Genomic DNA, 15,026 nt, shown 5'->3' on the forward strand with positions numbered 1-15,026 from the left:
TTCAATCAATTTTTTTGTAACAATAACAACTTACGCTACATCGCAATAATTACTCTCGAGTATTGAAAACTTATTCGTACGTCGTCAGAAATAGCAAAAAACCGCAAAAAGAAATATATTTTCCAAGTTTTCTGAATATAAAAAAAAATGGATATAAAATAGGTGGTGAAAATACTTACCGCTATGACTCAAAGGATTAAGCCTCGGGCAAAAAGGGCCATGTGACTCGTCGAGCATGCGAGGAGCCTCACGTTACCAAACTTCTCTTTCTTCACTTTAATTTTGTGCTGTTATAGTTTTTTGCTTTTACCATTCTACTTTTTACGCCCTGTTTTTTGCGCGGTGCAAAAAGTTGATAAGCACGCGATCTCATTACTGATAATCGAGACAAGGTATGCACGTACTTGATAAAGTGAGAAATAACATGAAAGTAGAGTAAGTACAAAAAAAAAAAAGAAAAAAAAAAACCAACACCGTAACGCTGGAATTCTTTTCGACGGCTAGACTATTGAAATTCATATATTTATACGAATAACGGGTAATAAATTTGTTCAACACTTGATTTGAATAGTGCGTGATTGATTCCAATGAATTTATTCCGACGAATCGATTCTCGTCCATACAACTATCGCCACACAATTCGGTCAAATATTAAATAGGAATATTGTCAGCCAAAATAGGTACATTATTCATTCGATTCTGCAGCCGCTAATGAATCTCGATCAATTTCGCCGCTCATGGATATTGGATGGTTAAAAAAATTCGGCGTCGATTCGCTGAGCGAAAAGTCATATTCAACGTCGCTTTTAAATTACACGTCGCATATATTTCATTTTAGCGAGTCGTCTCGTTTACGAATAATTTATCCGTCAATAAAGTGAAGACTTATTTCGATTACAGGTCACTCTGTATTTATAATTACGTAAATCGTACTGCTGGCGAATATTTTTGAGTTTCGGAACGTTGAAGCGGTAAAAAAAAAAGGAAAAATAAACATAAATAAAAATAAATGAGTAAAAAAACTGAACCAAGAATGTGTTAAACGCAAAGCGTTCGAGAATTGAAAACCTTGATGCGAAACGGGCAGAAATTTCATTGTCGAAAATGTATTATTCTATAAAAGCACGTTCTCCTGCATGTACGTGACGGGTGGAACGAATTGTCGGTAAAGCTCACGATTTCTCTCCATTTTTTTTTTTTTTTTTTTGTCTTTCAGGTACAGCTTCGAGCATCGAAAAGTTTCGCAAGTGAAATCGCAAGTCTGTTTCCAATTTCGGTTGATCTTTCCGTAGCAGCTGATTGCACCCGAAAAAAGATGTTGATAAAAATGAAAATTTCAAGATCGATGTCAAGTCATGCATAATCAAATTTCCAGCCAGGATAATTCGACGAAAGAATCAAACGTCCGGATAACTCTCGTCGAGTTATCTGCGATGTCTCCTGACATCCATCTGAGGTTCATCGTGTATTCCGAAGCGGTTTATTAATTCATCTGCTTCCCTGGTCCAGAGTCTGATTCCCATGCATTATGGGACAGGCTGGAGCTAAAAGAGGATCGGAGTCGGGAGCTTGTCTTACAATTAGAATATCTACGTCGATCGGACGTCTGAAGCATGCGGCAGCATCCTTGCACGATTGATTTTTTGAATTGAGACATTTATTGCAGATCGCAGACTGTGACTGTGAGAATTAGTGTCCTATTTCCAGATAACGTCGCGATTTCTCATGATCTGCTCATTTTAGGGTAGGTAGGTATGTGCGATAAACCCTTTCCAGGATGCAGACCGAAGACGAAGAATAAGAGGGGAATATGAAGAAGAAAAGGGAGAAGCAGCTTTGACAGCACGCGGTGCAGTCAATCGTGAGACAATCAAAAGAGACACAAGGCGTTCCCCGACTTAAACACTCGAACCCTCTATTTTATTTGTGTTCCCAGAATGAAGTTCCCGGTCCCCCTTTTTCCTTCCCTTCCTTCCGCCAACCCAAACAGACCTGTAAACGCCAATCGATTGAGACGGGCAAGTGCAGAGAGTGGCGGCTGGAGGAGGTCTACCGGTAAGCCGAGAATCCGGAATCCTGCGAGACCGCAGGATCAGGATCACCGCGGAAGAATCAACAAGTGCACGTACGCACGGGGACTCGAACCCAACGACTTGCATGAAGTACCTAAGTGAACCAGTTATCGACTCTGTTCCAATTATTGACCTGTTTCGATGTATCTCTTTGATCCTTAGTTCTGAAATACCCAAAAAAATAAATTCGTAGTCTCTAACCCTCTAGCAATTGGTTCAAGACATCACAATTCTTGTTGAATTCACAATTTTTTCCGTAAATTTATAATTTTGGAAAATGAAAGGGTCAATAATCGGGTTTCAACGTGTCAATGACTGGTACACTATGGAACTTTCGGTACATCATCACAGACAGGACCTCGGCGCGAATCCTGTGATGAGTAAGAAAAAGGACGAGACGAGTCGGTGTGAAATTTTCGAAAAGGGATCCAATGGTCTAACCACGCGAATTTGGAATGGCTGGACAGTTTCACCGCGCCCTCCGTACTTAACCTAACTTAACCTAACCTAACGTAACCCGACCTGACCTACCCTAACCTAACCTAACATGTCCATATCCATCCTAACCTAACTTAACCCGACCAAATCTATCCCAACCTAACCTAACACATCCAGATCTACCTTAACCCAACCTAACCCGACCTGATTTATCCTAACCTAACCTAACACGACCTGATCTACCCTACCGGACACTAACCTAACCTAATCTAACCTATGGAACTTCCGGTAGATCACAGGCAGACGATTTGGCGTGAAATTTGTGAAAGGGGGTCGGTTGGTTTTACCAGTCGAATTCGGAATGGCCGGACAGTTTCACCGCGCCCTTTGTACCGTGACCAGTAATTATTATTTGGTCGAGTTTACGGGGGCGGTTCGTTTCTCCTGCTATCATTATACACATGCAACGTCCAAGTATACGTGTTCACAGTCACATTATCCAGCACTATGAACGCGCATCGTTTCACCCGAATGAAGCAGCCACCTTCTGACACGCGACTTCATTAACGAATTGGGTCCTCCGTGCAGGGGAGGAAACTTCCGAGCATTTCTCACCCCCATCCCTCCTCTTAACGGATGGTTTACAGGGTCAAGCGATGATTAATTGCCTCTTGCTTAATTACCAATTAGACGAACTGGAGAGGGATTTTCAACGGCGGAGTGCACAGGCCTGATACTCGATCTAAACTAGCTCTGATGAAGAGACCATTTCGATCCTTAGATTCGACATCCTAATAGTTGCGCTATGATTCGATCTGACCAGAGACTGAATTAAAAACCCTAACGTTTTATTTACGGTGAATCAACGATGGTACAAGTGATTGGAGATCAATGTTTTTCGAATGGATGTAGTAACATTCGTAAACGATTATACGACACGGTCTTTTCGGCCAAGGCAACGTAACCTCAACATTAATTTTTAACTTTCTCAAAGACAAAATGTCGATCGTCATTATTATTTTATAAACTAAGAAAATAGTCTTGCAAATATGAATTAAAAAAAAATTTTCCAACAGGCGATGATCCCTGGAACATATTCCATTGATGTCATTTCAAACTTTCCACCCTATGAATAATTTATCGTGTCCGTTTCTCTGCAGTTCACATAAAATAGATAGATCATACATCGGTTCATCAAACAATTTCATTACATTAGCTAGCTTCAACATTTCAATGATCAAGGAAGTTACGTCACGCGGAAAATGGACGCAAGGATACTACCCAATCCATAAACATAGAGCTTCCATCACTCGTGTCACCGTGAAATGTGATAAAATGTCAGAATAAGGGTTGGAGCTCGAAAAGTCATGATCAATTGAAAAAATGAACGAAGCAAGAGTCACGATCAGAGCGCACGGCCCATTTATCCAGACGAAATAAACGTTGAAATCATATCAGGTACATACGTAAGCACCTGGTTCTACAACACAAGGGTTAAAAGTCGGGCAAGGGGGAAAGGAGTTGGAAAATAAAAACGAAAAGGAAAGACCGCGTACATCTGAAAAGTCAGAATATCCGGTATAAGTGAGACAGGAATAGCCTGGCACGTATATGGAAGCCGGAGAAGAATCGCGAGATCCATGGACGGGAGGAGGCGAAAGGAATGGTTGGGGGTGGTGGTGGGGGGTGGGGGTGAGGGGGGTGTTTCAAAGCGGTGGAAATCTCACGCTCACCTGGCGCGGAGACTGACGGGTTTTCTGCGGGGGCGAAGGGCGAAAAGGCGATGGAAGGGATGTTGGGGGGTTGAAATATTTATGTTTTCCCTTGAAGGCGTAAATATTGGATGGGCTGACGGCGCGATGCGGAGAGCCTTGGGGGGCCGCCCACGCTACAAAAGACGCGCGGCTGATCTAGCCCCCTCACCCTCCTCACCCTTCCATCGCCGAATCAATTTCCGTTATTTATTGTTCGGCTACTGTTTTTCGATAGGATCGTATTTCGGGGGTAGCTCGCCTTCTATTTCAGACGCAGAGAAACCGCGGCGCGGGAATCGCTGCCATACGCAGCCCCCGCGCCCTTTGATCGATTTTCTTCACCCCCGTCCAAGGACATCGACTCTTTTACGATCGGTGTCCTGATTTTCGAAACCAAATGCGGATTCCGAGAGTCGTTAAATGAAATTATCGTCCACCATATTGGATCCACCATCTTGCGTTATCCGAATCTGATTTCAGATTCGTAATCACTAACTCCGAAAACCCCTGCATAGAGTTTCTTGACCGGATTCTATCAGAATTGAAATTTTCGTCGGCCATATTGGATCCGCCATCTTGAGTTTTCTATATTTGATTTCAGATTTGTCATCAGTGACCCTGTAAACTATTGATAAAGAAATTTGAAAACTTTACCTAAAAAGCCCGATGGTTACCAATAATTTCAAAATTAAAGCAGTATTGTGAAAAATCTGAGTTAAAATTTGTACATCCTTATACGATAAGAGAAAAACAATAATTATATTATGTCTTCAAGGAAAATATGTAGCGTCGTTTTTTTTGTAACAGAAATATGAAGTCCTCTCGAGAGCTGAAGTACAACTTCGGATTTTCAAACTTCGAGTAAATTCAACGATCCGACGAAGTCTTCGCAGCACTTGAACCATGCATGGTAGGTACAGGTTCATGTAATAAAACGATGAAATTCAGTGTGCATAACGTTAGTATGTATATTTATGCATGGGCCGGTTGTCGCCTGGCTGTGACGTCGCGACGCCAGGCGTCTCTCGCGTGTAAATATCCCATATGAACACGCGGGGCGTTGGGACGTGTATAATATACAGTGCGTTCCGGCCGATGAGTGAAAGTAAAGAGAACAAGAAAATGAATGAGGGAAAAATTACGCGTGCATAGTCCGTTCGGGGCGAAAACAACGTGCGTCGAATTGCAGGCCTCGAGACGGAAACTGTTCCCTCGCGGATTCTCTCAAGGCTCTCCATAAATTCTTTGGGGCTATATTTTTAACCCCTCCTCTATCCCCCATATATATATTTATACGAGAATATCTTATACTCTTCTTTCGTTCTCTTATGAAAATTTCACGGGAGTTGAACAGCGAGCGTATAGTTTATGTAACTTATACTCATGGAGGAAAAGCTCGTCTAACGATATACATATACCTATATTATATACGTAATACCGTTACTCTGCGTAAGCTCGCAAGCGGTTATACAATGTAAAAAACCTGTTTTTAAGTTTTTTCTCTTTTTTTTTTTTGTTCCTGAGTACGATAAGTAAATCTTCTTTAATTTTTTCTTGAGTTGTATAAAAGTGATTTGTAGAGAAGCATAATTTAAACCATATATTAGAAATAAATTTGGTTTGATCACTCAAGTTAACTACAAGTTGAATTCTATAAAAGAAATAGATTAATCCCCAGCAGAGGAATTCTTATTACCAACAATTTCAGAGAACACTGTTTCAAAGAGTATAATTTTTTTTTTTCCTCTTCAAAATTCCAAAAATTACCACGAATCTGATTTTTCTTTCGTTTTTAAATCGATCTCCTGCATCGTGACGTATTTTTATGGACGATTTTCAATCTCGTAGACTCGGTATTTTCGGAGTTACTACGTCAACCGTAATTTCAACGAACGTTAATCCTGATGCAGGCTGTGAGGGTAAATATGGACACAGATAGAGACATATACACAAGGAATTTGTGTATCTTTGCTTCCCAGTTTAGCCAGTTCGCAACTCGACGATGGCGGTACTTGCTTGTCGACTTGCTCTTTCCATGCAAGCGTTTCGTAACCTCGTCTAGGGGGTTGAAAGGGGGGTGGAAACGAACCTACCGCAAGGATGTAGCCACTAACAAGTTCGCCCGAAAGTTAAGGGTAACTTGATTAATGGAACGCGGGGGTTTCTCGCGAGTTATTTCATGGTTACGTAATGACCCCCTCGCTCCCCGCCCTCCCCCTCCTCAAAATACGGCGTTGAGTGGACCTTATTAAGCCTCCGCAGCATCGTTTTTTTTTTTTATATTTATATTTCCTCACATGATAATTTGCGGGTGGATTTCCCGAACCGTGTCAATGTAAAGTCCAAGTTTTCGGTGTCGCCCCTCGGATCGGGGGCGCGAAATTTTGCCTGAACTTTTCTCCGCACAGCTCGAGCAAGGGAATGAATAAAATAGGCATAACGGTAAAATCCGTGAAATATCTTCAAAGTTTAGCAAAGAAGGAGACCCGCCCCTGCGGAAAACCGGCTCTGCAAAATTTCCGCGTTTTCAATTCAGTCCCGAGATTATAAGCCCACGGGAACCGCGGCGTGTTGTTCCAACTTGTGTAGGTATATCAATTCCCGGCGTTTCCTGCACTCTGCGGCACTCCTGAATTGAAATTCGGATAAATTAAAGCCCGGCCCCCGGATAACAAGATTGGTCCGTGGAAGGGCGAGATGTATAGGGAAAAATAAGAAAATGGGGCGATGCCCCGCGCCGAGGTGAAGGAGTGTTTTTAACCGAGTTGAAATGAGGATTTGCATAGACAATGAGCCGCGAGTCGAGGCGATATATTGCTGCGCGAGAGGAACTTTGAACGTTATAACTTACCGGCGTCGGCAGCGCGCATCGAGAACCGAATGAATAAGTCATAAATGACACCCTTCCCCAAAAGCTATCCGCCGCCCTCGAAGCTAACTCGAAGGAAATAGGTGCTGCGAATAATTCTAATCTCGGGCGAGACTCGGGGTTCATGATCAGGATTCGATCGGAAATTCCGTAATCAGTAGCATAAATAACGACAATTCTGCGTACAAAACCCTCACTCTGGGGATAACCCTCACCGAGAAAGGGTTTGTGTCTGAGCTGTGAAGCGGCTAGAATGTCGGTAAGATGTCGGTATTGGAATCTGTACGCAAAACCGGCTCTGGGGACAACCCGCACAGAAAAAAGGGTTTGTGTCTTAGCTGTGAAGTGGCTAGAATGTCGGTAAGATGTCAGTATCGGAATCTGTACGCATAACCGACCTTATTATGCAACTGTGATCAAAAACCTTGCTCCGATTATTACAGTCGTGTAATACCGCTGTACAGATCGAAACATGCGCAATGGTTGTAGCCGGAAGTGTTGCTCCTGGAATTTTCCGGTGGCTTTACGGTGCGTCCTGAGAAGCGGAAATTAGGCCGACAGCATCTCCTGGAGGAGTAATTTCGGGGCGTGTGAAGTTTTATTAGATCGGATAGACGACAGGGGGTTTCATTGTTTCTTTTCGAGACATTAATCAAAACCCAAACGGACCCCGACTTCGCCCCGCGCGGCCACTGCAATATAAGAGTCGACTCTTCTGCAGCTTGACGGTGAAAATTTATCAACAAGATAATATTTGTCTTTCCTACGAAGCTAGCGGAGGCTCACGACTCTACATGTATTCGCGTTTAACCCGCCACCTTTTCCCGGAAACACGGATGAGCGCTTGCGCTGCAAACAAACATCCCAAAATCCCGCTCCTTATGCATGCGACAACAAGCTGTAAGGTCACTGCTCTCTGCAGGAAATCTTGTGACTTACATCCTGCTTCATGATTTACACCTTTTTTTAAAACACGATCCGACAGCCGGTTGATGTCGGTTTCAAATGTCGTAACAGAATTAGGAAGAACATTGATCTGATCATGAATGAGCTTTTCTCCGCGTTTTGTAAATTTCACTCTCGCTGAATAACCAGATGCGTACTTCTCTGCTCAAGTTTTTAAAAATTTTATCCTGATTATACCTTTCTGTCGAACTCTAGTGAAAAAAAAAAAAACAAATCTCTCAGTCTTACGGCATACGGCGTTAATTGTGTAACGAAAATGATTGCTTGCTGCGGGGAAAACATGACGTGTACGCGTACGCTTCGATTAAAACTTTTGTACAGGATAAACTTTCTGCTATATTGTCTGGGAAAAAAACGAGAGCGGAACAAACAAAATTACGTAACGCAATTTGGCCGAAAAGTTGATGAACCGCATCTGCACGATGGTATTAAAAAATCAATACACTTGCTGCCTCGTTTCGAAGTTGTTATTTGCATTGTGAGGGCCGCGTTCTCCGTTAATTACAGTCCCGTCATCCACCATCGATCACTGCCTGTTCGACCGAGCTTTCCGTACGAAAGCAGCTAGCTCAACTTATCTAGCAGTATATACCGTAAGGCTGACGGTCTTCTCGTGAGGAAGTTGAACGGACGTCGGGTAGGTGCCGCCACCGAGTAGATTGCCGACCGCCCGGATTCCCCGATCCATAAACTTCCAAATTTAACACCCATGGCAGTGGTGAAAGGAGGAACAAGTGAGGGGGGAAAGAGTGGAAGTGAAGTTGCCAGAGTTACACACGCTTCGGAATGTCAAAATTTCGAGTTTCCCGCGCTCCCGGCCCCTCTTGGAGGTTATAAAGGCAAAGCCTTGAGAGGAGACTAATGGCTCCCTTCGCTCTCTGACAATTGAAAAACACTCCTCGAGAGACACTCGAAATACTCAGGGGTACGAGAACGAGGCTAGACTCGTGAGACGCGGCTCATAGATCGAGGGACTCCGAAGGGAGAATCAAACAACGAAATTCGTGCGGCAGGTTTACTCCTCGAACGCCGTGGTGGCAGTCGACGGGGGTCATTACTCAAATTCTCATTAGTACGCTTCAGCTGAACCGGCAGCGAGTTTACTAATTAACGGGAGCTGGGTGGGCCTCTCGATATTACGAGGAGAGAGCACGCGGCCCAGCGATGTGACAGAGCAATATATTGTTGCCACTTTTAATTACGCAGACGGGCGGAAGACCCGGCCACACTATCCGGACGGCTGATCGATGCTCACCATCGATGAGATCCTTTCTTCGCATAACTCTCCTCGAACATGCCCCTTCAACTTGGCCCGCGCAAGCCACTCCGAGAGGTCAACAATTATCTACCCTCAAGATCGTGGACTCCAAGTTTGGTAGCCTGGATTGGCACTGTAGTGAGTTTGGAAAGCAATGAACTTTCGGTATAAAATGTATAAAGTCATTCCCATGCGTTTAATAGTCTCCGTTATCACCAGGACTGATTTGGCATGGGTGAGGACAGTGTCGATGAAAGTATGACTTATAGTACCAATGGTACAGTCGACTTTCCACAAACCTTCGACAGTCATCGAAACAAGCCGTTGAGGTCCGTTTACGACCTTCGTTGGTACCGTGCCTGATTTCGGATGGATTAGGAAAATGTCGATTACAGTATGACTTATATTACCAATGGTATAGTCGACTTCCCACAACCCTTCGAGAGTCATCGTAACATCCTGTTGTGGTCCGTTTACGACCCGAGACGGAGGCAGGTTTTTGGTCTCTTAGGGCCTCGTCGACAAGCGATAACCGGTGCGCACTGAGGAAGTGGAGATAGCCGAGGAGTGTGGAGTACATAAGTGTGTGTTATTATCTCGAGGTGGAGGAGAGAGGAGTGAAGGTCCGCCTTTGCAGCAGCCGCGGTTCGTCGGATAAGAGATTATATATAGGTACGAGAGAAGATGATAGGATGATCGTATCGGATAATGATAATCGTTGAATAACTTCGATGCAATGAGATAACGTATCGATAGGAAAAAGACCCGAGCAGGTCTCTCTATCTTGTTTTGTCATGCTGACGAGTCCGTACGTGGCAATAAAAATGTACGGGGTATCTCTGTTACACCGGTTTCTTTTATGAAACATCAATAACGGGCTAATCGATACAGGCAGTATAAAAATCGTCAAGTCGACACGGCGATCGCTTCATCTTTATCTCGTAGGTACACGCAGTCCCTCCTCGAGGATCGTTGTGAGGTAGATACCGATCTGCCACGGCGTTCCGGAATCGGTAATTCGGGTATTCCGATGCCCGGAGAGACGAACAGTCGTATGTTTCATCCCCGGTTTACATTCCACGGATATAACGATGTATACCCACAGGTGTATCGTGTATATAGTAGGTATGTAGGTAATCTAACGAAGCGGCAATCAGCAGTTGTTGATTAAATTCTCGGCCGATGAACACAGCTGCGATCAGGCGAAACGAAAGGTTCATTCACACAAACAACAACCATCCGATTACGCCTCTGCGAATCCCTTATATACTCCATCCCACGCGAATCTCTATCCCTTGACGCGTAGGGGCTAATTGTCGATGCTGCCGAATAATTTATAATCGGCTCGAAAATAACGGAGGCCTGACGGGTCCAAGGCCTTTTGTCCGTGGCCGATCGGAAGGATCGGGAAAACTAACCGGTCCTGAATCTACGAGGTGGGGAAAAGGAAAAGAGAGAAGGAATATTGACCCTGGCTACGCGGTGTTCGGCTCAGCAATTTGCTAGCTCAGACTCCGCGGGCTTCGTCTCGGCGAGATGATTAACGATCATGGAGGAAAGAAATATAAGAATAAGAACGCGGATCCCCGACCGGACGGCCAGCGAGAGGATTTTCTTATCGTATGCTTCTGACATGTTTCCGCTATGTTTGCTTAACAATTAATGTTTCTCCCAGAATAATACGAACATAAATCATGGGGCTACCTACCCACCGCACAATTCCTACCTACCTACCCACCTGCCTGCTTCCCTTCTTCGTACTTTTATAACGTAACAACTCGCCAATTATTTCATACCTCGAAATTGCCGCCATCGACTCAAAGAGCAAAGTAAGTGTATAGCAGTGGCTGTTGCTGTTACGGTACCTATTTCTTGAGCAGGATTAATTATCCTCTACAGCTTGTCGTGTTTGAGAAACAATCCTCTCGTCACCTGCACAGTTTTTCGCAGTACCGGCTGCTCCGTAGTAGTTATTGTTGAAAATAATCGTTCCTGAAGACTGGCGGTTCTCCAACCGATAGTCAAGAGCGTAACATGAATCCACTCTCGCGATGTTCAAGGTGGAGAATTTACTTCCAATTGACCGTATACTCTCATGCAGGCATTTGATGTACACGAACTGAGGCTTTAAGGGTTTGATTTGCACCTGACTGGATCAGGGATTCGCGGAGCGTGAGTAGCGTGTCGAATTGACGGAGGTTGACGGCACATGGCAGGAATGCATGGTGCCCCATGCACGTGATGGTGAGATGTAATTTCCTGTGGGCCGCAGTGCGGCGCGATCTTGCTCACACCATGTGTATGGCTCCCAGGTTTCCATAGACGGCACTACACTAGACTGCGAATTGACGCCCCCCCAGGGTAACATCGCCACGAGACTGAGGTCATTAATCATTTCAGTCCGCGGATAGCGTCACCCTGAAAACAGGATACCACTCAACGTCCCAGTTCATAACGTAGGTCGGTGACCCACTGATCGGTCCTCGCTACTGTGCGAGGATGAAAATACGATAATCGTGACAAGACTGCAGTGGAGGGAATGATAATGACGATGTCGTTGAAGAAGCAGGCAGTCACCTCAACTCGCACTGGAGACTGAAGAACCCGAAGTGCGCCGTTGATGTTGGCGGGTTCCTCTTACGGGGGGGAAAGTGTTAGACATGCGAGCATGAAAATTGAATTGGCAGGGTCGATGTGTCGCTCCTGAATACCTTATCCGCGTTCGCGTAGGAGACGCGGCGCTAGACGGCCCGAGGCGCATATAACCTCGCCCTCCTCCATGGAGTTCCATAATTCATGGGGAAACCCCGAAGCCGGGTACCCTCTCGGATTCAAGAGCCCTGCAGTGTGCGACCGCGCAGGTTCGTGGAAACCGTCGCACCTTCTGGTGGCACCGATCGCAAGGGCAATAAGTCAGCGGAAGGACGAAGGAGCGGGAACAGCCTCGAACATGACCTTTTAGCGGTCACGAGCCTTCGCTGTGGCGTGGGTGGAAGCCCTAAGTTACGAGGTAATACCGGCGTAAATTGACATCAGCCGTGTGTGGTCCATGCGGCCGGAGCAACGATTTTACGTTCACCACGTAAACCGAGGCTCGTTCGAATGTATGGCCGTGTCGATGGGGACCAGAACTCGCGGTGCGCCGAAGACACACAAACATCGATAAAGAGGACGAGGAGGATAAATTCGGCCCCGTATAAAGCGGCTCCGACGAAAACGATCGCGTGCAGGCTCGGTTAATGGGACGAAAGTTATGCGCTTTCTCTAATTGCACAAGGAATGGTGAAAAGCCGTACGTATATACCATCATCCGAAAGATGTCCACTCGGGTTTTCGGGCCCACGCTGCTCCGGTGAGATCGTCGCACGTCGACGATCTGTAACAGCTCGTTCTGTAGACGAAACAATGGTTAATGGATGGGTGGACCATGGGCGTGTGGGCCGGGTCCTAGACCTCGCCGAGTTATTATAAGCCGGGTCGGAATTTCGAAACCGTATATTTTTCTCTTATCTCGTATGCACGCCTGGCTGTAGACTCGTAACCGCGGCTCGACCATCATCTCGAAACGGTCGGAGATCAGCTCCGTCGACGTATTTTGTCAATTACCAAGTCCGGACTCCTCGCCTGAAGCAGAGATCATTGTGCTGCACCGAGCTAATAAACTAGACCGGAACGTGGGCAAGACAACAGTGTGACTGGACACTCCTCTCTTACGTTCCCAATGGAGGATATCCCGTTTCTAGGTTTTATAAAAAATTAGACACTCGGACTCGTCTTCAACCGTCCATAGTAACAAGGATTCCATGAAAACCAGGCGTTTTCGAATTCTTCGATAGAACTCATCCGGTCCTTTTGCACTCTGCCACAACAGTATGGCGTAACTGGACGAGAGAATCCGGCCTGAAGTTTGGTCGTGAGAGGTTTATCTTAGAGAGACGGTGAGTTTCGCGGTCAGATTTCGCTTTCATCTGCAGCGTAGGGCGACGGTGGTTCTGGAGAGGATAATGTTCATGGCTATCCCTTGGGAGTTTAACAGACGTCGTATAGGAAGTAACGCGTTTCAGGGCGTCGCGACGACGTCCCGGATGAGCAAGTGTGCCGTCCAAGTTGCAGAGTACGGTATATAACACGGCTTGTATTTTCGCGTCCATGTGAGCCCAACGCACACAGTACCGAGCAGCGAGGCGCCGAGATGTCGAAACTTGTGAAATTCCCCCCCAACAGGGTTCGCAAAGACGTATAACGCGCTCATACTGCATGTATATATATGTAGGTGTGTACACATAACGGTGGGGGGATCAAAGGCTTTCGCTGCGACTCGTGTATACTTTGAATAATATTCATAGCGCCGCAGACGTGTATACGTCAACAATGATAAAATATCGAGTACGACGGTGTTACCCACATTTGACTAATGCTGTGTCACCGTGCCCACCTCGAAACGGTATTTCAAACCTGCCCCGCAACGCACACAGACGAAAACGTCGCTCGTTGCGCCCCCGTAGACTTCACCTTTCGGATCTATCTTTAAGAAGAATTACCTTCGGAGGTGGATATCGTGTTACACGCTGGTTAAAGGATGCTCGGAATATCAACTTGCCTGTTATAAGGACCTCGCGCCGACGCACGAACCCTTCGCTCGATGTTATGCCTTGACATTTTTTTGTACCTTGCACCGTACATTGGAATCTCATGTGCGGGAGGGTTTCCAAAATTCGAAATACCGAAAATGAACCGACTGCGGCTGGGACACGGAGAACACTAGAAGGCCACCTATATGGTCCCTCGAGTATCACCCGACTGGGTATAAATCCATTTCGTGGTCAGATTTCGCTTTCATCTACGCACCGAGAGGAGGACGTGAGTATTCCCAAATGACGAGCCACGCGAAGCGGGGGAAAGTGATGGATTTTCGCGCTGCAGGACTGGGGAAGAGTCCTGGATACCAATACCGGTACGCAGGAGGTTGTGCAGAGTACCCGAGGCTGAGTATCTCGGTGCTTTTGCCACTTTGTTGATGCGCGAATCCGCTGCAGGTATACCCCATTCGGATACGTCATATACAGGGAATTAAATATGAGAGAAGGGGAGAGACTCTTTGATTGAATTTGGCAAAAGTCACTCCGTGCGCATGAGGTGGAGGAGTAAGTCAGAAGTCGATCCATCCATTTCGACGAATGAGGAGACGGACACGAAGGAGAAGAAGGCGAAATGCGACGGAAGGAAAAATAAGTGAAATTAAGAGCCTTATGACGAAATGGATGGAGCGCACTTGTGAAAATACGCTGTATGCAGCCCGGCACTCAGTAAACGGGGGCTTCCTTATTTTCTTTGCGGCAAGTCCTCGACCCTGACGGACAGTTCGACTCCCCCGGAATCTCAAGTTCAGAAAAGGCACCTCCAGCCGCTTCTTAGTTGTAAAAACATTCGGTCAACACTCGTGGGAACTCTGCACCCCTGGGGTTTTGTTGTTTTTGTAAATTTATACCTTTGGATTGCGGCCCGGAAGCCACCCCGTAACAGTTTCGGCATTCTCACCCCGTACATAATGGGATCCTCGCTCTGGTCGGAAGGTGTAATTCAGGCGTCGAGAGGTCCCTGGTATTCCCGTGCGACGTGGCCGTAAGTAAATGTTAATAAAAATCGAGGTAACTCGACGAGGCTCGGAC

This window comes from Neodiprion pinetum, chromosome 2 (assembly GCF_021155775.2).
Source record: "Neodiprion pinetum isolate iyNeoPine1 chromosome 2, iyNeoPine1.2, whole genome shotgun sequence".
Taxonomy (NCBI): Eukaryota; Metazoa; Arthropoda; class Insecta; order Hymenoptera; family Diprionidae; genus Neodiprion; species Neodiprion pinetum.